The sequence below is a fragment of the Solanum verrucosum genome, unplaced genomic scaffold, assembly GCF_900185275.1.
Source record: "Solanum verrucosum unplaced genomic scaffold, falcon-dt-bn FXZP01000088.1, whole genome shotgun sequence".
Classification (NCBI taxonomy): Eukaryota; Viridiplantae; Streptophyta; class Magnoliopsida; order Solanales; family Solanaceae; genus Solanum; species Solanum verrucosum.
Genome location: NW_026020077.1, coordinates 418144 through 442852, shown reverse-complemented (window position 1 = coordinate 442852; position 24709 = coordinate 418144). Strand labels below are relative to the sequence as shown.

Below are 24709 nucleotides of genomic sequence, written 5' to 3'. Positions count from 1 at the left end.
GAATTTATAAGCTGAAATTGGAATTGAAAGAGGGGGAAGCCGATTTTTTTTGAATTTGAAATTCAAATTCATATGCCTTTTTTCGAAGCCACAGTGGAAGGGATGAGAAATCCTGAAAATAAAAGGAAAAAAGGGGACGGGAACGGGGATGATTGGACACGATGTTGACTGGTGACCTTCTTTTCCGTGATTTGTTGGGATTTTCCGAATTTTCATTAGGTTTCTGTGTTTGCTGGACTGCTGGAGAAGAAAAGGAAAACACAGGGGAGGGGGTCGTTTGGAATTGCTACTGTTGTACGTATGTATGGTATTGTAGTTATATGTATTGTATTGTTGTGGGCTTGGGTTTATGGGTATGGTTGGGCTTATTATAAAGCTGAAATGGAATTGAATTGGGTATTTATTTGATGGGTTGTTGTTTGGAATGGGTTGGAATTATTTGTTGTATAGGGAATTAGAATTGAGCCTTTAGGAAGTGGCCCAAAATTATTCTTAGAAAATTCGGGTAAAATTTAAACAAGACGAGTTAATACAAATTAATTAACGAGCTTCTTAATCTTAACGGAATAAAAAATAATTAACCTAATTATAAACTAATTAATTCAATTACAAGACTAATTAACTCAAAATTATAACTATAACTTAAAGTAAATTAATAAAATATTTAACTAAAATGTAAAATCTTTTGCGATGATTTTCAAATATTTATAAAATAACGTGATTGCAAAATATACATATTTATTAAAAAAATGATAAAATTACTTTAAACCTAGCTTGAAAGTATTTTGAATTTCATAAAACTCATTAATTCAAAATTATAACCATCCCTAATATTTAAAATATAAAATCATTTTTTTTTAGACGATTTTCGAATAATCATAAAATATACTAATTATATACATAATTATGTAAAACATATATATTATTTAAAATTTATAAAATAATACAACTATTTAAAATAACTTGCAAACTATATTATAATTTTTATTTTTTTTTTGAAATTCTATAAAACTAATTTTTTTAAAATTGCTTGAAATTGAAGAAACTCGATGATTAATCTATAATGTGAAGGTCCAAAATTGGGTGTCAACAGTGGGGTCTGTCCCAACATCCATATTAGTATTTTAGAGGCTTCATAGACAGTCAGTCAGTTAGTTTGGAGTCTCTCATCTATGTATATAAATGTAAATATTCTATTTTGAGACTCGAGTTGCCTTTATGGCCAGTTTTTATTTCAGTTAGGTTGTTTTAAAACCGTGCATTGCATTGAGTTATGCAGTTGAGTTAAGTTTTCGCTGAGTTAAGAAAGTCAGGCCAAGGGTTCGCTTGGGGGCCAGCAATGGTCTTCGAGTGTCGGCCACGTCCAGGGTGTAGGCTCGGGGAGTGACATAAGGAGACATACATATGGGGGTCTTATATGCCGTGACATAGGCCCATAGAGCATCATCAAGCTTCCTTGACCAATCTGTTCTATTAACATTCACAATCTTTGCCAAAATCTGTTTGATTTCTCTGTTGGACACTTCAACTTGCCCACTAGTCTGCGGATGGTAAGGAGTGGCTACATTGTGACAGATACCATATTTCTCAAGTAGTGCCTTAAACAACTTATTACAAAAGTGAGAACCTCCATCGCAAATAATAGCCCTCGGTGTACCAAATCTAGAGAAGATATTCTTTTTCAAGAATGTGGTGACACTTTTACTTTCATTGTTTGGGAGCGCAACTGCTTCCACCCACTTCGATACATAATCAACCACAACAAGAATATACTTCATCCCATATGAACTCACAAATAGGCCCATAAAATCAATGCCCCAGACATCAAACAACTCTATCACCAATATAGGATTCATAGGGAGCTCTTGCCTTTTTGAAATCCCTCATTCTCTTTGGCAATGATCACAAGACTTGGCGAAATCATGAGCATCTTGGTGGATGGTAGGCCAGTAGTACCCACACTGCAAAATCTTATGTTCAGTTCGAATACCACTATGATGCCCACCAACAAGCGATGAATGGCATGCTTCAAGTACACTCAACATCTCAACCTCGGGCACACAACGACGAATAATCCCATCAGCACAACTATGATACAAGTAAGGCTCACCCAAAAGAATTTCTTCACATCATGCATAAACTTTTTCCTTTGGTGAAAAGACAAATCAGGGGGCACAATATCGCTTGCCAAATAATTAGCAAAGTCTGCGAACCAAGGAATCAAATCATTAGAAGCAGCCAATACCTGTTCATCTGGAAAAGTATCATTAATTTCCGCCCTATCTCCAAGCTTTAGCATAGCCTCTTCCTCTAATCCGGACAAGTGATCGGCAACTTGATTTTCGGTATATCAGATAACCTTTTTGAGTGAGTGAATATCCCAGGAGAACACAAGCATTAGCCCTGGCAGAGAATTTATCTTTTCTCTAAAGTATGGTAGCAAAACATAAGCAGCCAATGGTTCTGAGATGATCTAAGTTGGGTTTTTTCTTGTAAAATACTTCATAAGGTGACTTTCCTTGTAAGGTAGAAGTAGGTAGTCTGCTGATCAAGTACACATCAGATAACACACATTCCCCCCAAAACCTGATAGGTAGACCGCTTTAAAATCTGATGGCCCTTGCTACTTCTAATACATGTCTATGTTTTCTTTCCACCACTCCATTCTGTTGTAGAGTGTGGGGACAACTACTTTGATGAATGATGCCCAAGGACTCAAATAATGTATTACATTCAACATTGAATAATTCACCTCAATTATCTTATATAACAGTCTTTACACAATGATCAAATTGAGTTTTAACCATCAAATTGAGTTTTAACCATTTGAAAAAAACACCTTAAGACTGTGAAAACATCAGATTTCAATTTTAGCAAATACAACCATGTGATTCTATAACAATCATCAACTACAGTTAGAAAGTACTTGTAACCAGCATAAGTATTAACCCTATATGGACCCCAAACATCAATGTGGAGCAAGTCAAATACAAACCTACTTATAGTAGATGATACAGGAAATGAAAGTCTTGTTTGTTTAGCTAATGGATAGACTAAGCAATCATTGACATGACTATCTGCAGTGGGCATTAATTTCCTCAAAGTAGAAAAAGAAGGGTGACCAAGTCTCCTATGCCATAGCAAGTGATCCTCCTTGGTGTTTTTGAAATTCATTAACTTTGCAGTAGTAGCTTCTGCATTATGTTCAACCTGAGCTGTCACAGCTTTATTCAAGTGGCTTCCATCTTCAACACCTTTATTCAACATAAAGTAAAGACCTCCAGTCTCCTTACCAATCCCCTTGACCTTCCCAGTTGAGAGGTCCTAGAAAACACAAAACTCAGGGAAAAACTTATTGAGCAATGAAGTTGTCTAGTCAATTTAGACACAGAAAGTAGATCATAATGGAAGTCAGGGACTACTAGAACATTGGTCAGTACAGCACCATTACCCTAATTATAACTACCAATATGGGATATTAAAGTAGTGTCACCATTAGGAAATTGTACATGTGTTTGATGACCTTGTTCTAAAGCTACTATGTCAAATAGTTCATCTAGAGATGATGTAGTATGCTTTGTTGCACCAAAGTCCACTACCCAATGCTTTAGTTTAGTGCCTATAGAAAACAAATTATTTGTACCTGCTTGATTAACAGCTGGAATATCATTGTTCTCCTTATTCAACATCCTGAATAGCTGACTATATTGCTCTTACGTGAATACATGAGTTGCTGGTCCACTGCCATAATTATCCTCAATAGCATTTACATGAGCCATCATATTTCCATTTCCATTGCTCCCATATCTTACAGGTCTAGGTTTCTTCTTAAATTTATAGTCAGGTGGATATCCAACAACCCGATAACATGTATCTTTAGTATGCCCTTTCATCTTGTAGACATCACATAGTAACTTATAGTCCCTCTTCTGCTTATCGAATGATTGTTGTGGATTAGGTCTACCATCATACAATGTAGCTGAAGTGGAAGCACCAACATCACTTTCAAATGATGAACTACTACCAGCAAATTGCCTTTGAGAGGTAGAAGCACCTACATCCTTACCAGCATACAAAGCTGTAGGAATACCTAAATCTCCTCCTGAGTATGAACCTGCTATAACTTTTTGTCTCTCATCAGAGATCACCATCGAGTAGGCTTTATTTACAAAGGGTAAGGGAATCATCATTTGGATTTGGCTACGAGCCTGGCTGTACGACTCATTCAATCCCATCAAAAAAGCAAATAGCTTCATGTACTGCAAATGACTAGCATACACTACTGATTTATCACATCTACATGAATGTGGAGCTACGAGAGCATTAAATTTGTCCCAAAGAAGTCACAATCGAGTGAAATAAGTAGAAACAGATAAGGTACCTTGTGTGATTATGCAAATCTCGCGATGAAGCTGATAGCCTCGCGATCCATCCACTTTATCAAATCTCTTTCAGATCTGCCTACACAGTTGCAGCATTAGATGCATAGATGATACCACTCATCAACTCCTTCGAAACTGAGTTCAAAATCCATAACAAGACAAATGCATTGCACTTTTTCCATTGGTCTGCCAAAGCAGCAGCATAGTCACTCTTTTTACAGGTTATGAAAACAAATCCTGCTTTGCTCTTGACTCGACGAGTTAGGAGCATCAATCGACTCCATAACGAATAATTCTCCACACCTGTGAGCTGGACTGTCGTCAACATAGATCCTGGAGAGTCAGACTGCATGAGATATAAGGGATGATCAATCAATGGATGAATCAACTGGTGATTCGGAGCTCTGATACCATGAGAAAATATCTACTCTTCTACCATGAACAACATGTTTGGATGGGAAGAAGGATAGGGGAAACAAGCAATGAGCATTTCACTATTGTGAGAAGTTAGTTTACATTGCATTGTACATACATATATATAGCTAAGCTACAGTCTAACTAACTACTGTATCAACCTATCACAAATGTACAGCTGTCACAGAGTAACAGAATCATAGTAACAAAATTAGTTATATCTAATTACACTTATCAACTAACTATTTAGAACTGGTAGCCAACTAATCAACATGGTTAAGTGACTCCTTTCTCAATAATAGACTTGTATGTTACCTTTCAAAAAATATTCGTTAGTCGCTTCGTTGAATTTATTTAAGTGGTAAGTGTGAAGAACACAAAGACTATTGAACGATCATTACGTCAAAAAATATTTTTACTTGAAAATTAACTAACGACAATAACTTGATTGACGGTAAATATGTATTTTTAGAGGCGATTACCACTCTTTGTACATGTCTCTAAAGCCTATAACGAGATTGAATTTAGTAAAAATTAACTAATGTCGATAAATGCTTTAGCAATTAGCACTCTTTGTTAATGTGCTTATTTATTGTCGCTACTTTTTTGATATTGTAGTGAACTACGTACCAGTGACTACAGGGTGAACACTTTAAGGAGGCCAAAGTTGAGCAATCCTTATTGTTTCTTCTTCTTGATCATAAAGCATGTTAGCTCTCATCGATCAATTTTTATTTATGTATCTCAGATACATACAAACCACACTAGATACATGACATTGACATGATGAGAAATTGAGGATATCACTTCACTCTATAAAATAGAAGGCTTTATTAGTATAAACAAGTCACAACTCATATAAACAAGTGAAACATGACCAAGTGTTTATTATTTCTCTTATCTCTTTGTTTACTTGCTTTTGTTGCGTTTTCATCAATTTCCCCTTGCCAAAATGCTCGTAATTCTAATAGGCAAGTATTCAACACATTGGGTAGATGAATTAATCCTCATTCAAATTATCGTATCGCTTCGTCTCTCGGAGGTGTCCTAAGTGGTCATGTATACCTAGGTCACATCCCAAATTCAGGTGCCTCTTGTCCAGACGGCGTCTTCAAGTACAACTCCGATGGACAAAGAGGTACACCCCTTACATTTATTGAACATTCTTGTAGAGGACAACCACTTCGCATCTATGAAAACCAAGACATTAACATTCAGTTCGTTAACTGAATCTGTAATTCTTTATTATGATAGAGGCCCAACCAACAAAAGGTGTGTGAGGCTCCATTAACTTTTTGACATATGGATAAGTGGTCATTTATCTACTTTAAAGCAAAAATGTTACCACTAACAAGAGAGAGAAAATATATTTACACAACAAATTGAGTTGAACAAATATAAAAAAAATACAAGAGAAATAATTCGTGCATTTGCTATTTTTCTTTTTTAGTTGTTAATATTATATTAATTTTGAGATTGCATTGGATATGTTATTATTATTGTAGTTTATGTTAGTTTGAAGAATTTTTATAAACCTAGAACAAAAATAACAAAAAGTAAAATAAATTTTATAATTAATCTCAATCCCATCAGAAATAATACATTTCACTAAATATATAATAATAAAATAAAAAATGATTGTGGATCCACATTTTATACTTGTTGAAAAATTAAATTTTGAATTTTCTTTCCTAATATTTTTATAAAATCAAAGGATGGTAAATCAAAAATACATATTTTGACGTTCAAACTGAATCTGTATTTTTTTATTTTTTAAAAAACATTTTTGCTGATGTCAGAAAAAAAGTTACACCAATGTTGAAAAGAAATAAAGATTAATTTTTCAGATCTTAATTTTCTCTCTAAATCTAGTCATCTTTAACTTAAATAAATCATTATTTTAAAAAATTAACAAAAAAATAAAATATTTTTTAAAAATAAAATAAATTAAACATATTCCACAAAATTTTAAGTACTATTTTATCAAAAAATAAATAAAAGTAGAAAAGTAACGGTGATGAAAACAAAAATACAAATTATATTACGTAGAAAAAATACCATATCAAAATAAATTTGTCAAACCAACATATAACTATGTAACATATTCAATATAATCTCAAAATATTAAAACAAAGAAGAAGTAAACCCACGTTTTAATTTCTCTTACATTTTTTATGTATGTTCGTTCAACTCAATTTATTGTGTAAATATACTTTCTCTCTTTTGTTAGTGGTAGCATTATAGCTTTAAAATAGATATATGGCCCACTTATCCCTGTGTCAAAAAGTTAATGGAGCCTCATCCACCTTTTGTTGGTTGTGCCTCTATCATGTTAAATTTTTTCCAGACTAGATACGATTTTTTCTTTAAAACGTATATATGAGTCTGAAACCAAAAGGGCAACAAATTTTTTCAAAAATTCCAAAAGGGCAACTCAATTAACTATGAAACCAAAAGGGCAACAATTTTTAACGCCGTGTAAATCAGATTTTCTAAAACGAGGCTCAAATTCCAATGAGCCGTACAAGGCTCAAATTCCGATAAGCCTTGTAAGGCTCAACCGCCAATGAGCCTTACAAGGCTCAACCGCCAATGAGCCTTGCAGGCTGTTATTCTTTTTTTTTTAAAAAAACATTCATTTTATTTTCTTGTTTGTTAAAAGTCTAATAATAATAATAATACATAGTTGTTGATATGATGCATAAAGATAGTTTAGACCTTATTGCTAGCCATTACTTTGTGGCTTTTCAAACGAACTAAACCCAATAGTTTAGACCTTATTTACTACTTAATTGCTATTTTTTTCATCTTTTTTTATGTGAAATTATAATTTGGTTTATTTACTTGCAGAATGATAAAATTCTGCCTTCTTTAGTCATACTTTATTTTGGTGGAAATGCCCTATTGACGGATATGTTGAAAACATGAGAAAAATTATACTACTTCATATCAAGGTAAAAAAATAATAATATACTTTTTAAATAATTTATAGTAAACATGAACCATGCATATATTTGTTGGAGACGGGAGGAACCATAGGGCGAGCAGATAGCAGCTATTTCAAGATTGTTAAATCATGAATATTTGGTTACAACTTATTGTATTGCCCTATCACTCGCCCTATTCTTTGTCCATTTTGTCGTGATGATGACTTCTGTGCAAAAGTGGGTGTAGTTATTCAAAATGGAAAAAGGCGTTTGGCTCTTGTCAACGAAAATCCTCTTCATGTCTACTTCAAGGAAGTCTAGCTAGACTATATGTTTTAGCTACTATGTTATGTTGTAAAATAAACACCTGCTAAGGTATATCTATATTTTAGCATGGCTTTCTAAATAAATTATCCTCTTTATCTGGAGCGTTTGCTTATACACACAATATAGAAAAAATAGACTATTTAATAATGAAATAATATCACAAAAATATAAAATGTGTGAACAAAGTTCTACGTGAAATTTTTTTAAAAAAAGTTACATAATACTTTGGATACTGATCATAGTGGTGGTGGTTGAGGCGGCGAGGTCTGAAGAGAAAGAAGGAGGGTCGGGATGGGGGTTTCAAAGAAGGAGAATGAGGTGGAGGGTTCGAAAGAGAAGGAAATTGTCACGACCCGAGTCTGCACCCTGGACATGGCCGGCACTCAAGAACCATTGTTGGTCCCCAAGAGAATCCTCATCCTGGCTGACTACAAGCAGAAGACTAACTTAAGCATGCAAAAGCTTAAAACTAAATAAAAATTCATGAAACTGAAATACAAAGGTTTAACTCAAATGAAAAACTATGAATAAAATAATATATTCCACTCGCCATAAAAATAGGCACTTAAATCTTTAAAACATTTAATAAATTAACTGAATAAAACAAACTTCTCAACTATACTGACTATCTATGAAGCCTCTAACTGTTAAAAAAGGAAGTCAGGACAAGACCCACGACATCTTGACTAAACTGAAAAGTAAATGAAATCCTCCGAAAATAAGGAGGCTCACCATAGCTAACTCGAACTCTCGAATGTATCAACGAAGCTCCTGTTGATGATCCTGAATACCTGTGTCTGCATCAAGAGAAGATGCAGGCCAAATGGCTCAGTACATGGAATGTATGAGCATGTAAGAGGAATTCTAAAACATAAACATAAGCTTTGAAACTTGATAAAAAAGGAAACATACTTACCTCTTTTCAATCTTACTTAACTCAAGGAATACTCCAAACTACTCAAAACTACTCAAACTTACCCAACTCAGAAGTACTCAAGGATAAGATACTCAACTCAGAGATTAGATACTCAACTCAAGGATATGATATTCGACTCAAAGATATGACATTCGACTCTAGGTACTCAACTCTGGATACTCAACTTTGAATACTCAACTCAATATGACTGAACTCATCTCAATATAAAACAATTTAAAACAAGTGCAATATAAATAAACAAACTGTTTAAAAACATGTTGTCAACTCTGTGTGTATGTAATGATACAACAAAACTCTGAAATGTATGTAAAAATACAATAATTGTGTATATAAGAATACAATAACTTATGTGGGAGTTTCTCTAACCGACAACCATCACTATGGGCCTAAGTGATGGTACAACGTTTTACTTCACGTTGCCAAGGACCGTCCTATACCTTGCTATCGGTATAGAACCTGAACTACTAAGTGGATCCACTATTCTATGCTAAAAAGCACTAAGGAATCATCTGAAAAGTATGATTTTTTTTCTGCCTATGATGGCTACATAGTTTATGGGGGCTTGAGTTAATATGAACTCACGCCCCCATATCGGTGCTCAATACTACTCCCAAAATATACTTAGCTCATATGTTTTTAAAACAACTTCTTCTCTGGTTTGAGATAATTACTCAAACTTAGCTTAAAAGCTCTCTTAGAATCAATGTTCCCTTTTGTTGTTCAAAACTCTTTTGGAAATCTCAGTTTCCTCTCATCTTAAATGTGAAAACATTTACTCTTTGGGAATACATAGTCCCAATAGACTCTTTTGAAGAAATGAACTCAACTCTTTACTCCTTTCTCTTTACTCTTTACTCTTTGCTTGACTAAAAACTTAAGTCTTTAAACAAAGTTAAAACGTTTGTAAAAGACTTCTTAAAATATGGTTCATGCCGAATGATGGGCATGAACAACTAAATGCAAGGTTTTCAATAACCATAGATAGAACTCAATACTTGGAACTCAAGAACTTCAATGATACTACTAATTTCAAGAATGCTCAACTCAGAGGGTTCATGCCGAATTATGAGCATGAACTACTCAACTCAAGGACTCAAAGATACTTCTCATCTCAAGACTGCTCGACTTATAATGTTCATGCGGAATTATGGGCATGAACAACTCAACTCATGGACTTCATGGGTAATAGGTAATAGTCCCATGATTAGGAATGTATTCTCAAATGGGTTATAAACTCAATACTTAAGACTTAGGACCTGAAGACTGTCACGCCCCAAACTCAACAGACGCAACTGGCTCCTAATGCCAAAACTCAGGCCCGAGCCGACCCTGCTGAACCATTTGCTACTAGTGCATGGCAGTCACATGCAATTAAAGAAACAAACAAGTATATCTCGGCTTAAAACTAAGCACTCAGCCGGCAAGGCCCCTGTCAACAGATCTACAAAAGAAACAGCTACTCCCAAGATTTCATATAAAGAAATTGTCAACTAGTACAGAAGTCCTGATTGGGCCGTCAAGGCCACCATGATCACAATACCAAAACTAAAAGCATGTATATAACAAGACAATGCATCACCCAACTAACAAGCTTCAGCAAACCAACAAACTAGGCCAGCATGGCCAGAACATAGTTACAAACCCCACACACTAGTCTGCAAGCCTCTAAGAGTATTAACGATTGGTGGGACAGGTCCCTAGCCTACCCATAAAAATATGTATAACAAAATCTAACAAACCTCCAAACACTGGCAGCTCCGGAGGAAAGGGGCTAGCCAACCGAATATAAGTCAATCCTGCTGCTGAGGAGGTCTACTCAGTCGTCTGTCAGGACCTGCATGCATGAATGCAGTGCCCTTAGGCAATGGGGCGTCAGTACAAAATAATGTACAGACTATGAAAGGGAATAGGCTATGATCAAGTAACCTAATCTACTGGAATAATCCAATAAATAAATCAAGGATAAGATAAGTGTACTGACCTGCTCCTAAATCTAAACTTATCAAAAATAATAAAACAACAACCTAACAGAGCCCTCATAAGCTCGGCGGGTCAAACAACACACAAGACCACCTACTCAGGCCCCCATAAACCCGGAAAGTGCCGATCAGTCTATATACCCCTATTGATAGTCCCCTAGCCCTGTAGGCAATCACATAGCCCTTTTAGGCATTAATATAGCCCCATAGCAGCACATAGTTCTCTTAGGTATCAACATAGCTTATAGACAACTTATAGCCCTCTTAGGAAACAACATAGTCATGTAGGAAGCCCATAGCCTTCTTAGGCGTCAATATAACTCTGTAGGCAACTCATAGCCCTTCTAGGCATCAATATAGCCCCGTAGGCAACATATAGCCCTTTTAGTTATCCATATAGCCCCGTAGGTAGAACATAACCCTTCTAGGCATAAATCACATTCCTACAGCTAACCACAATAGCCCCAAAGGCAACAATAACAATCAAATCGTTAAAAGCGAGCAATCTAGTTATAAGCAACCTGTACAAATAGCCTCTAAGTTGTGTCCAACATAGGGACGCTGCTAACTCAATAAGAATCCCGACAAGGGAGGATTATATCAACTCGAGCAGCCAATAATCAACAATAATGGCTACAAGTATATCAGGTATATTAGGGAACATGTCGTAAGTAGGTAATAGCCTTAACATACCTTTTTCGCTAAATTCACGTGGCATAACGACTTTTACTCATAACTCCATTGATACTACAACAAGGTAGGACCATAATCAACACACAAAATAAAAGATACCATGACAATATAATAAAAGATATGTATTTCTGTCACAAATTGCTATTTGCTGCTTATAAAAGCTAGAGTTGATGAAAGAAGGGTCTTACCTCGATCTTAGGTTCGTAATACGCCTCAAAACCTTCAAATATATTCAAACCCTTGTTGTCCCAACACTAAAGTGTGATATGCTACGAAATCGATAAAACAAATTATACCACGATTATGAGCCCAACGCGTAGAACAACTTTAGTCAAGGACTTAAGTCAAGGAACTTACAATAACTTCCGCCAACTTTTATTTTGCCACTTACCTAACTTCACAACTTGAGATGCAACACTTGAACACTTAAAATAGGACATACCACATCATTCTTAATTTATTACCCACCCTCCTTGTCTTTCCATGGAGATACGAGTAATTTTAGACGTTTCAGAAAGTCGGGGTGTTACAAAGACATTACTCCTCTCATAGATACTCAACTTAAGGAGTTCATGCGGAATTTATGGGCATGAACGACGTGACTCGTAGGTCTACTAACATTATGGAACTCATGATACAACTCTTCTCATTCTCATACTTACTTTCTCAAAATTTAGTTCAAATCAATAGCTGATCTCAAAGGGTTCACAATCGAACTCAAAGGCTTTCTTGAACTTTATTCTTAACTCTCTCTTGAATGTGAATTATGAATTCAAGAGTTATGGTTCATGATAAGAAAGATCTCATGATGACAAGGTAGACTCATGAATACATTATTATCACTCTCATACTCACTGGCTCGAGTCTTGAAACAAGTTATTAGAATTTGTCGAAGACTCCACAAAAGGACTCAAATGGACTTTCTTAGAATGTTCGAAAGAATTCTCAAAGTTTAAATCTCAACTCTACATTGAATTTGAATTATGAATTCAACGTTATGATCATGTTAGGAATGATTTTAGGTGTTTAGAAGTAGCTTAGAGTAGTTAGAATCGAAAAAGAGTGAGGTGCACTTTAAACGAACTCAAACGGGGCAACCGACGAAAAACTGGATGGGGCAGGCGACCCTGGCGCTATGGGTGGCGTGGGGTGCCTACCCCTAAACTTCAGGCCCCAACCCAAAAAACGCGACGAATTGCTTTGCTCGTTTTCTCACCCTAACTCGCCTAGAATCGAACGATTTTTTTCCCCAATCACTTAGAATCAATTTAACATAAGTACACTCTAATCTACTCAATACAGACCTTAAAACACTCACTTTGATCTCAATAAATCATCAAAAACCCAACATAACAAGATTTAGAAAGAACTTCAAGAACACCTATCAAGAACTCTAATCTTTCAACTTCAAGAATGAAATTTGCGCTGAACATAACATGTTTGGCGTGTGGGTGAACAAACCCTACACTATGGAAGCTTACATACCTCTTAGAGATTAAACCCATGGAGAAAATCCGCAACAAGACGCAAGAATCTCGATGAACGATTGATCTTCTCCTCTTTTCTCCTCTTTTCTCTTCTTGAAGTCTCGACTAAAACCCTAGGCGTAAACTAGGATTACAAAACCGAACCTAATAGGATTAGACCCTTAAAACCTTACTAAAAATTAATTAAATCTGATTTGGTAAGGAAAAGACCAAAATACCCCTCACTATTTTCGGCTAACTTTCCTTAACTGGACAACCTAACTTCAAAAGGTCATATCTCACTCATCCGACCTCGAAACTTAGCAAACTTGGCGGCGTTGGAAAGATAATTCAAATTTCTTTCCTACGGTATATTGTAGCACATCTAACTCATCCTGTGCTAGGAGTTATGATCATTTCAAGTAGACCCAAAACTCATAACTTAAGCATAACTTGCAAAATTTCAGATTTTGCTATTTCCAATTTAATTATTTTTTGAACTCAAGGTGCTACACCTAGTGAACTTAACACTTAAAAAATTTTAATTCCTCAGTAAAATCCTACTCACAACGAAGGATGGTTCAAGTCTTAGCTCAAAAATTTTCTGGGGTGTTACAAAAAAGATGATGCAAGTGGTGGTTGAGGGCGGGAGGGGTGGTGGGGTGTGAGTAAGATGAAAGCTTAATATCAATACTAGATGAACACAAATTGATCTTACAAGAAAATCAATTTTGTCATCAATAGGATCAATTAGTGTTGGTAATTATGCTTAACATGATTATACAGATTCTAAGAGTTTCACAATTGGACTTTAAACCCCTTTCAAATGATGGGAGTTCTATCTACATTTGGCTTCTTGTAAAGAGCATCCATATCTTTCTCATGTTTACCAAAAAATTTAAAAGGAATGGTCTGATTCATAAATGACCCGAATCTAATATTTACAAAATACCCAAGGATAAAGATATCGCTGAAATCACCATAGTTAGAAAAACACTCTTATTATCAAATAAAATAAAATATACGACAATGAAGAAATAGAAACACCAAAAACATAATGATCTATTCAAATTTCTATGTGTGCAGTAAATTACTAAAATTCAGAATCTAAGGACAAAAATTACATAATGAAATCAGACAAGTAAAGAGCTTAAATCTGTATAATCATATTAGCAAACATGCAAATCAAAAAGGGAAGACATTAACGCATGAGCATTCACAAAGAAGAAGGAAGAATGACACCATAATTTTGTTGCCTATTGTCATTGACCAGAGATGTTAGTTGTTGTTGGCGTTGTCAATTTCTTCGCCGGAGAGGAGAGCGGAGGCAGCTGCTGGAGCAGCAGCGTTGGACAAGAGGGGCGATGCCTGGTTGCAGCTGCTTCTTCGCAGTGGCATTGTGGGTTGCTACTGTATAGCAGCTGGAGCTGCTGCCTGGTAGTCTTCATCGGTGGAGCGGCTACTGCGAGATGCGAGAGAGGGGAAGGGGAAGAGCGACGGAAGATAGGAGGGAAGAGAAGAGGAGAGAGGGGAGAGGAAGAGGTACGTCACCGCCTCTGGCGGCCTCGCCGGAGCGGCTTCGTTGGAAGGGAGGAGAAGAGAAAGAGCGGCATTGCTCTTTTCTTTGGGAAGAAGAAGAATGAATTGTCTTAGGGTTTTGGGTTCTTTTGTTTAGAATATAAAGGTATGAGATATCTAATCCGAGTCGTTGATTAAAATTGAGATGGGAGGTTGATATTTAAAGGGTGAGATCAATAGTTAGGATTAAAAGATGGGGTCTTAGGAATTGAGGTGAATTTGAACAAAACTATCTATAATTGAAAGAATTTGTAACAAAAACCGACCACGGGATGTCGGTATCTTTTAAAATAATTATCTATATTTAAAAATATTTAATAAATACTGACGTCGTGAAGTTGATATCATTTTAAATAAAATAATAATTTAAATATACCGACCTCTTTAGGTCGGTATATTTAAATTATTAATTTATTTAAATAATATCAACTTCACAATGTCGGTATATATATATATGTGTGTGTGTGTGTTTAATTAATAAAATCAACTCCAAGAGGTGAGTTTATATTAAAATAAATTAAAAAATTAACTTGATCGATAAATTAAATTTATTAAATTAAACTCCTGTTGATGTTTAATTATTTTAACTACACATCAATAGAAGTTTAATTTAATAAATTTAATTTATCGATCAAGTTAATTTTTTAATTTATTTTAATATAAACTCACCTCTTGAGGTTGACTTTATTAATTAAACACACACACACACATATATAACTACATGATCAACAGAAGTTTAATTTCATAAATTTAATTTATCGATCAAGTTAATTTTTTAATTTATTTTAATATAAACTCACCTCTTGAGGTTGATTTTATTAATTAAACACACAGACAGACAGACACACACACACACACACATATATATATATATATATGTGTGTGTGTGTCTCTCTCTACACATCAACAAAAGTTTAATTTAATAAATTTAATTTATCGATCAAGTTAATTTTTTAATTTATTTTAATATAAACTCACCTCTTGAGGTTGATTTTATTAATTAATTAATTAAATATATATATATATATATATATATATATATATATATATATATATAACATAATTTAATTTATCGATCAAGTTAATTTTTTAATTTATTTTAATATAAACTCACCTCTTGAGGTTGATTTTATTAATTAAACACACACATATATATATATACAACTACACGATCAACATAAGTTTAATTTCATAAATTTAATTTATCGATCAAGTTAATTTTTTAATTTATTTTAATATAAACTCACCTCTTGAGGTTGATTTTATTAATTTTATATATATATATATATGTATAACATAATTTAATTTATCGATCAAGTTAATTTTTTAATTTATTTTAATATAAACTCACCTCTTGAAGTTGATTTTATTAATTAAACTTATATATATATAAATTTAACTACACATCAACAGAAGTTTAATTTATAAATTTAATTTATCGATCAAGTTAATTTTATAAATTTAAATTATATAACTCCTAATTATATAAATTTAATTTTATTGATCAACAAAAGTTTATCAATATCAAATTTAATTTATAAATCTCCTTGAATTGATCATCGGTATTTCTTTAATTGATAATGTATTTTATATCTAAACCACTAGTATATAAGACTTGATTTGTTAAACTACTCGAGGAGTATATAATTAATCAACGTATTTCAAACTCTGATGAAGTATCCTTTACATGTCATCATAATTAGGAGGTGATAACTATACTTGACATCCATTCAATTAGATCGAACGTGTATAATAATACTATCTCGCATTTCATACTCGAATGGATTATATGTTAGCTCTTCATCTCTACATCATGACATGAGATATTAAGTTCATCATTAGACAACGGACTGATAGAATTTGTACATTACTCTAGAAATATAAGTATAATTATCTCCTAATCCATATCAATGTAGTTTCATACTCTAAATATGGATTATAGATAATTTTTTATTTATTCCACGAATTCTAACTTTTTATTTATAAAAGTATACAAAATTGTTACACTTTTTGAACAATTAATTGTAGGTGTAAAATGAAACTTTAGTATTATGCACAATAGCAAAATTATGATTATTAATAGGAATATTTTAAACAAACCGACCTTCGGATGTCACTTTTATTAAAAGTAATTAGATTTAATAAAAATACCGACGTCATGAGGTCGGTATCACATTAAATTTTAAGATAAATAAAAGTAATCATGTTAATTAAATAATATTGACATCGGAAGGTTGGTATTTTATATTAAATTATTTTTTAACTTGTATAAAACCATCATTCGGAGGATGATTTATTTAAAATATTAATTTATTACATACTATTTAATTTTACCAACTTCCGGAAGTCGGTATTATAATTTTTTTGTTTTTTATTTTACACAAAATCGTCCTCCCACTACTAGAAAATTGGCCTATGGCAACACATTGAAAACCGTTGCAATAGATAGTAACACCGTTGCAGTAGGTCTATTGCAACGCAAAACAAACCGACCCATCTGATCGCGTTACAATAGATCTATTGCAACGGTTCTTGTAACGGTTATCATAACCATTGCCTCAGATTTGTCTATTGCAACGGTTCTCTAACCGTTTTCATAAGTCTATATATGGCAACGGTTATTTGGCAAATGCAACAGTTCAAAACCGTTGCAATACCATTTTGTTCAACATTCTTTAGGACTACAGCAACACTTGGTAGGAAATATTGCAACCGTTATTTAGAAGCTATTGCAACTGTTCACTTACCTATCGCAACGGTCTATAGAAGTTGCAACAACATAATCAGAATAATAAATTAATTATATAATATGTATACTACATTAATAATACTAATAAAAGGAATGCATTAATCATCATTCAAAACATTTCAAATTGTATAAAACTATAATACAGAAAATAATTTCATAATTCAAGAGTCAAAATACATATGTTTACAAAAGAATTTATAATAATAGATTTCTAGAATATGTAAACGTCTCATAAACGATCAACCAATACTAGGCAATGTCTTCATGCTTTCGTATCTCTGTCATTGTTTTTTTTCCTGCAAAAGAGATGATAAAAAAATGACTTATCAAAAATATTCTACAACATCTACACCCACATATATACTCGGACTAATAAGTGTTGTCTGTGATTAGCAAGGGCCAAAAGTGCAGTATCAAAAATCATAGAAGTTAGAACGATATTATCTTCTATTGCAAATCATAACAAAAATTTCATCCAAATCTGATTCAAGATGTTATAGAAATATAAACAAATGCAATACATGCAATGAACCGCCCAAAACATCTCAATCAACTAAATGAACACTCACTTCAATTGAATTGATCAAACACTTGAAGTGAAACTTAGGACTGGTGCTACCTCTGGATCTAAGAATCATGGAAGACGTAATTGAAATATGCACCTGAAGTATATTTCGTATGCCCAAAGATACCAATGACAAATTGAAAATGAAAGAATCCAAGAACGTAACATGTTAATTGATTTTCACATATGGAAAAAAAAATTCACAACACAGCTCACTGATCTTTACCCTTAAAGCACTTCAATGATTTTCACATTTTGACATTATGGCATCTTTTACAAAAGTGCCAGCACCATTATTGATATATACCTTCAACACCCATCACAAGAATTATCAAATACAAATTGGTGTATCTAATCAAGTTCCTACACGATTTAGTACTAGCAAAATTAGCATTAGTGACTTAAATAAGTTTCTATTACCCTATGACTCGGTGACTATCAAATCGAGAGTGAGAACTTATAAATTAGAGAATTATGGTTTGTACAATATTGCTTCAGTAGGAAGAAATTGCTGAAAGATGAGAAATTTAGAGCAGAAACATGAACCACTATAAATCTAAAATAAAATTTTATTTTAAATGTACACAACACCTGATGTGAATTATATTATTTACAAATATATGCAGAATCTGAAATAAAATATAATTTTGCATTTCTTAACATTTAAAATGGGAAAGCGTATAAAATAACCATTGGCTCTAGTGCATTGGATGGACAGAGAGCATGTAACACACGGTGAGACAACCATGTAGATTTCGTTTCAACTACGAGGTGATGTTTTTCAGTCTTTGAGTACTCCCAACTAGATTGTGCAGTCTTGTTGCAAGAGTATAGAACCTAGATTTAGAGCATTCCTGACTAGTTTTTAAGAGTAGTTTAAAATAGGACTTGCTTTAAAAAACATCTTCCACATAGTACTTATTTCTAATCAAAGAAAAAGTCGCATATATATATATATATATATATATATATATATATATCATTACCTATGAAGCAAAATACTGTAATCATGTTTCATATAAAAGTTTTATGCATATATACTCCAGCAGAAAGGGTGATATTCACACGGAAAGAATCCCACAACTTCCATAAACTATAACAAACTAATAATTCTAAGAAAATTTTTTAGCAACTGAATTTGATCTATAGATTCAGCTTTGATCTATACAGTGTCACCTTAATAGGTATTATTCCATTAGAGAGGCAGGGAGTCCAAAAACCTTCAGCATTACATCAACATTGACAGAGAAGTCTCATCGCAAAAAATTATCGAACTTTGAATACATTTATTAGCAGTTCCTATCATGTTCAAGTCCCAACACAATAGATATTATGTAACTCAACTAACATACAATGCACGTAGACCAACAATAACATACCTAGTGTAGTATCGCAAGCGGAGTGTGGGGAGAGTATAGTGTATGCAAACTCTCCTCCTATATTGGGAGGTAGAGAGATTGTTTCCAATAGACCCTCTGCTTAAGGAAATTAGTCAAATAACTTGATAAAAATATAGTGAGACAAAATGGTTCTTCCAGTAAAATTCAATATTTCTCAATTTTCATTTTATTTTAGAAGAGTCGTCATTTGACTTACAGATGGTTCTGGGATCGGGATCTTGTATTTTATTGGGGATAAAATCAACTTGAAGCAGAATGAAATTTATATTAGGTATCTCTATGCCACACCAAAAAAGAAGATGTAGTACTATTACACCTCACCATATATAAGGCAACTTGAAATTATATTATAGGCAAGATATTTTCTAATGACAACTTACTTTCACCCACTGAGCCACTGCATATTGATCTAGGATCATGACACATTACCAAAAGGTTCACTAACAATTTTGAAAGGACGATATTGATCCAAACTAAATGAGGGATTACTGCTCTATATATACAGAAAAAAAAGAAGGCCATAATGGGGACAAAACTTATCAGATCTGTTGTAAATAATATAAAATCAAAATAATGCTTCTCTATAAATCAAAAGTAAGGGAGAACAATTGTTTTTAGATGTGCTTTGCAATTTGAATTTGATAAATTAACAAGCAACTTCTGTGAACTTGTTAAAATAATTCCGTAGCAAAATAAATTTAGTTTCTTTATCATCTCACATCAACAACAATACAAAATCTAGTCAAGATTCAAGGTGTTAGAAACAAGGTGCTCAGCTAATATCCTACTAAACGAATGAGCTGAAAGACACAACAGTTAATTCATAGGTACCTCTCACAATGAAAAGATTAAAATGATCCAAATCAACGGATAGACAAATACAAGGACTTGCATAAAAATATATATTAACCTTGTACCAGATGCTACTTTTACATAACCTGCCCCAACAACAAAATGGGTAGCATATAACCAGTAAGGAAGATTACCTTGACACAGAGCATCCTTTTAACATAGAACATGAATGAGAAGAGACAAATCTCGAACGAGATTTTGTATGCTTTGATAATTTAGCCTAAGGATATTTGCTTCTGCTCCAGCTACAATTGTATCTTCATCTGCGGCTTTGACTACCACTCATTACCATGAAATAAGAATGGTTGCGGCCTGTAGAATCATGTTCTTTAACTCGAATTGTTGAATGAGAAAAAACTTTTTGAGACTCAAATTCATGAAGCTTTTATAACATATTTCATATAGTTATAGTTAGTCTATATCAAGGAATTTCTTTGTGTCAAAGTTATGAAACATGAAAGTGGGCTATTATGACATAGAACATATGAAAATGGGTTGGAAAAGGTCAAAGTTTCATTAATTAGTTTAATACAAAGTGAAGGATCTTCATACAACAATCTAATACAGTAAACACTAACAACTAAAACAAAATAAATTTTTATTTTTTTTAAGCAAAAAGATGAAATTTAACCTCAAATCTTTCAAAAAAAAAAAAAAAAACCTAACAAAACTTCTCAGACCATTTTGAACCTTCAAAACAATGAAGTAGTGAAATGAAAAGAATTTAGCTATAGAAAGAGATGGAGTCGAATCGGTACAAATCAATAAGACCCATAAGCATAAGTCGCACATAGCTCAGCCAAATGAATAAATGACTACATAAAACTACAAATAACTACAATAAACACTAAAATAATATATAGCATAAATACCTTCTAGGTTCTCAGTGTAGACAGAAGATAAAATCGAAACTTATGATGAGAAACAGAGGCATCGTTTTTGTAGATGTACCTTGCCAGAGATGCGGGTTTTGCCAGAGCATATTCGATTATTTCTTCTTCGATGAGCTTGATCATGATGTTTGTCAGAGAGGGTGTCTTCTTGAATGTGGTCGATGAAAGTGAAAGAGAAGAAATAGATCTGATGATGTGTTCAGATTTCTTTTAGACTTTTGTAAATCAAAAAAAGAAAGAAAAAAGGTGGGGGAAAAAAGAGGGGGGGAAATCGTTGCCATAGCCAATTTTTGGCAAAAACCGTTGCGATAGAGGTACCTTTTGCATATGTTCTCCTAACTGTTGCAATAAAAACATCTATGGCAACTACAATTAAACAAATGCAACGGTTAATTTTTTCAAGCGTCCTTATAGGGTTGATAGTCTATTGCAACGGTTATAACTGTTGCAGTAGATGCTCTGTGGCAACAGTTATATAACCGTAGCTAGAAAAGCGTTGCAATAGGTCTAATTTTTAGTAGTGTCCGGAAGACGGTTTAAATAAAATTAAATCAAAATAGAAAATAATACCGACATCAAGAGGTCGGTTTTTATTGTAATTCATTTTTTGGGAAAAATTCTGACCTCCTGAAGTCGGTATTTAGTTTCCCACTTTATTTTGCATAAAAATTTCATATCAACGTAATTTTATTTATAAAAGTATACAAAATTGTAAACAATTAATTATAGGTGTAAAATGAAAATTTAGTAGGAACATTTAAACAAACCGACCTCCGGATGTCGCTTTTAAAAGTAATTAGATGAAATAAAAATACCAACCTCCAGATGTCGCTTTAAGTAATTAGATGAAATAAAAATACCGACCTCATGAGGTCGGTATTTTTATTTCATACTATTTAATTTTACCGACATTCGGAAGTTGGTATTATAATTTTTTTGTTTTTTATTTAACACAAAACCTAAAATATTTAATTGAGAAAAAATCCGACCTCAGGAGATCGGAATTTTTTCCAGAAAAATGATACAATAAAAACCGACCTCTTGATGTCGGTATTAAATACCGATCTCATGAGGTCGGTATTTTATATTAATTTATTTTTCATACTATTTAATTTTACTGACATACGGAAGTCGGTATTACCTAAAATATTTCTCAATTTTATTTTTTTTATTGAGAAAAAATAAAATATTGTTATTTATTTATTTGTTTAATACCGACATCAAGAGGTCGATTTTTATTGTAATTCATTTTTTCCGGGAAAAATTCCGACCTCCAGAGGTCGGAATTTGCTTTTCCCGCTTTATTTTGCATAAAAACCGACTACTTGTAAATACCGACCTCCATTTGAGGTCGGAAATTTTTAGGTCGGTATTCACTGTTTTTTTTAGTAGTGTACTGTATATATGTTTTAGTTTTGATCTCTATAGACGGTATATATGATTGGACTAAACATAATTGATGTTTGATTCATATAAACTTGCGATTTTGATTTTTCACACTAGCAGAAATTAAAAATTTAATGGAAATGTTAATTTTAAAATATAGAATTTTTTTTAAAAACATATTCAAAAATGAAGATTAATTACTTTGTTAAGACAAACACGATGTTGAAGTCATCATTATCGCTAATTCATACCATTCAATTCAAATATAATCAAATTGGATCAAAATTTATCTTCTCCCCCTCTCTATGGCTTTTCTCGTTCATATATCATATTTTAACTTTCTATTAATTATGTATAGCTATAAGATTGAATTATTCAACCAGATTCTTCTTATAGAACATTAACCCGAGATTTATTAGCGCAGTTACCCTTGAATGTATTTTTTTTCTTATTTATTTTTAATTAATGATTTCATTAGTTTAGGATGAAATTACTCGTTTACATAAATTAAAGATTAATTATGCTTAATCAAAATATTCATGAATCAAAACTGAAAATAAACCAATAATACAAACACCAAAATGGTTATTTGCCCATCACTTTATATTTTGTAATTAAAGTGGATAGAATTACTTTTACAAATAGATATTTGTGAATTAAACAGATTGCTCAATGCAGCGTAAATTGGATAACCCTGTATGAAGAGTGATACAACCTACAAAAATAAAATAATATCTCTTTCATATGGAATTATTGTATTGTATCTAGTTGAAGGACAATAACAGAGAGTCCAGCATCAAAATGGACACTTTTTGAACCCTGAATATAAAAAAGGACCCTCTCTAAAAGTACACACTAAAATGGACAAGTCACCCATTATGGACGAACTACAGCTGTCATTTTTAACATAGTAGCCCCTGTTAACTCCAAATTTATCCAAACCAATATTACACAAATCTTTTTGTTAATCCCTAACGTAAATCAATATCTCTTTCGCGATTTGTGGAAGATTAGATTTTCATAGTCATTTTTTAAAAGTAAACCTTTAACTACGGTTAAGACACTTTTAAGTTAAATTTAATTTGAACCCTTATATTAATTTTTATTTATTTAAAATAGATAAATGTCAATCATCCTGATATGAATTTGAAAAAATGAATGAGAAATATGATTCAATTAAGGCCACGTTTTAATCATGACTAAAATAAGATACAGTATATTTTCATATATATTTCTTTCAAAAGAAAATTGACAATCCTTCGTTTCTAGCAATAAATTTCCTCAACCACAAATATATTAAAGATAACTACGGCATAGAAACAAAAATTTCTAGTAGAAAACAAAGAAGAATTTTATGTTTAGCGGAAGGATCCAAATTTGTATACTTCAATATGAAATTAAAAAAACTTCATTGAACATCAAAATAATAATAATAATCATAAACTCTTCAATTTTTGTATTTTTAATTAGCTTCTTGAATTAAATTGTTTACATATTCAACAATTATATAGATGTAAAAATTATTTCTCTATCTATTCTCTTTATATCATGCATGGTTTGAGATACATCAAAGGATAAAAGTAATATATGTAAATTATCTCACTTGATTATGTTTTCTATCTGAATTAGTGAAAATGTAAGTTTTTAACCTTCTTATCTGAACTATCCTTAATGATTAGCAAAAGCATGCCTAGACATGACAAGACAAATTATTTATCTAAAAGTCCTTTTAGATAAGTTTATTCATAAAATCTTCGTCCACTTATCATATATAAAAATCGCTCTATGCAATCCTAATAGAATTTGACTCCCCTCCAGTGGGAGTTTTCTCCCGTGATACCCTTATTAATGGACTAAATACATTTTGCTAACCCAATTGATATTAACTATGAATAATGTTATATGTTTATGGATTTAGTTAATAAAATGCATCTGGTTCATTAAAGAATTATAAGACAGTTGGCATTCATTTTGGATAAGAATTATGGATGATCTCTTTCTCTTATTCAGATAATTAGTAATTACACATAACACACAACTTTGATGCCCACACATTATAGTGATTAGCATGTCATTATGTGTGCATGCTTTTATTTCATACATTAATTAAAAACTACAACGCATATTATTGATGCCTTATGCTGTGGACATATATGCCTTA

At 32.7% G+C, this 24709-nt stretch overlaps 1 long non-coding RNA gene across 1 annotated transcript in view; it reads left to right on the top strand.

Moving 5' to 3' along the window:
* Nucleotides 1–5812: 5812 nt before the first annotated feature.
* The window catches only part of LOC125824141 (uncharacterized), a 53999-nt gene continuing 35102 nt past the window's right edge, over nt 5813–24709 (top strand). The window contains exon 1 of the long non-coding RNA XR_007442757.1: nt 5813–5934. This is a non-coding gene — a long non-coding RNA (uncharacterized LOC125824141). The remainder of the gene's footprint in view (nt 5935–24709) is intronic.